Genomic DNA, 1,940 nt, shown 5'->3' on the forward strand with positions numbered 1-1,940 from the left:
AGGGCAGCACAGCAGGGAGCAGAGCAGGGCCGGATAACAACCCCTGCCCCACCGCTCTGCCGTGCCCGGGGACCTGGCTGCTGGCCTGGGCCAAGCCTGGAGGGATGGTGGGGGGCCTTCATTGCCACCCCGCCCGTCCCTACAGCAGGCAGGGGCCGGGGCACTGGCCGGACAGGAGGGGGTCGGGGCCGAGGCCGTCTGTGCTCGAGTGTCCCCACGTCCAGGCTCTGCTCTGTTCAGCACCTGCCTCGGGCCTGGCCCATGCGCTGCCCCTGGCGCCTCGCCGGGTCCAGCCGTGCCGGGCAATGCTTGTTGCTGGGCACTGGCCGCCGGACTCCTGGGCTGAGCCCAGCAGGAGCTCGGGGAAGGGGGTGCTCCAGGGTCCTTTGCCTGCCCGGCGCCTCCCTGCCCCATGGCACCCTGTGCACCCGGGGCAGGATAGCCCTGCCCGCCCGGCGCAGGACCAGCGCGCCGAGGGGCTCTGAAGTGCAGCAGGGCTAAATGCACCTCTGCTGCACCCTCTGCCCCGCTGCGGCCCGTGGCTTGCCCGCCTGCTCGGGGCCCTGCCCTCGCTGCCCGCATCGGGGGGTGAACTAGCCCCCGGGAGCTCCTGGGACACCAGAGAGGGCTGCCCCAAGTCAGAGCTGCCCCCTCTTCTCTGCAGAAGCTGGGGGTGCCCCGGGGTGCCCCCTGCTCCAGGCTAGGCCAGGCTGTGCCCCAGCTTTGTGCCCCGTCCCGGTTCGGGGCCAGCAGCTGAGGAGAGGGGGCAAGACAGCTCAGCCCCAGGGCCGGGCGAGAGCCGTGTCGGGCAGGGGTCGGGGTGCTGGACTGGTGCTGGGCAGCGTGTCCAGCCCTGCTGCTCCGGTCTCAGCTCCAGGGGCCTCCCAAAGCCCAGGCCCCGGAGAGGCGCTTGGAGGCCCAGTGTCAATGAGGTTGGCAGGCGGCTGCTAATGCGGAGCCAGGCCCCCTCCCCGCCTGGGCTCAAGCGCTAATGACTGCAAAGCCCCAGGCTAATCAGGCTCATTCTTCCTGCCTGGGGCAAGGGGGCTTTGAGGTGCAAATAGGAGCCCACCCGCCCTCGGCCCTGTAGGATGCGGGGCTGGACGGCTCCAAGGCCGGGGCGGTGCTGGGCCGGGCTCCTGGGCTGTGGGGCCTGCCGGGGAGTTTCGTGGGGTGCTGCTGTGGGGACAGGCCTGTGCCCCCCCCAGCCAGCCCCTCGGTTGGGGCCCTGGGGACCAGGACACATGGCAGCCCGCATGGCCACATGGGAGTGCAATGGCACGGGTCAGACCGTGTGCACGCAACCCCACGTGTGTGCAAGCCTGACTGGGTGTGCGTGTACTTTTGTGTGCAACTGCACTCATGGCTGTGCCTGTGTGAATGCATGCGTGCATGCCTGTGTGCTGGTGTATGGCTGCACGTGGCTGAGTGTGAGTGTGGCGGCGGGTGTGTGAGTGCGTATGTGCAACTGTGAATGATTGCACCGGGTTGTGGGTGAGCACAGCTGTGTACGTGAGTGCGTGCATGTGGCTGCACACATCTCTGCTAATGTGGTTGCACGTGTGAATGCACGTGTGCAACCAGGTGTGACAGCACCTGGCTGTGGGTGAGTGTGGCTGCACATGCAAATGCATGTATGTATGCGCAACCACGTGTGACAGCACCCAGCTGTGTGTGGGTACGGCTACATGTGTGTGAGGGCACACGTGAAACCATGCACCTGGTTGTGCATGCTGCAGCCGTGTACGAGCACATGGGTGACCACATGTGACTGCGCACGGCTGTGCATGGCCACAGCAGAGCGTGTGTGACTGCACAGGTGCACGCGTGACCATGTGTGAGCGCACCTGGCTGTGCGTGAGCACGGCTGCACACGTGGGCGCAGCGCGGGGCTCTGCAAAGGGGCCGTTACGTCAAGCAGCAACATGAGCTGCCAAGGG

The sequence above is a fragment of the Alligator sinensis genome, unplaced genomic scaffold (genome assembly GCF_000455745.1).
Source record: "Alligator sinensis unplaced genomic scaffold, ASM45574v1 scaffold407_1, whole genome shotgun sequence".
Taxonomy (NCBI): domain Eukaryota; kingdom Metazoa; phylum Chordata; order Crocodylia; family Alligatoridae; genus Alligator; species Alligator sinensis.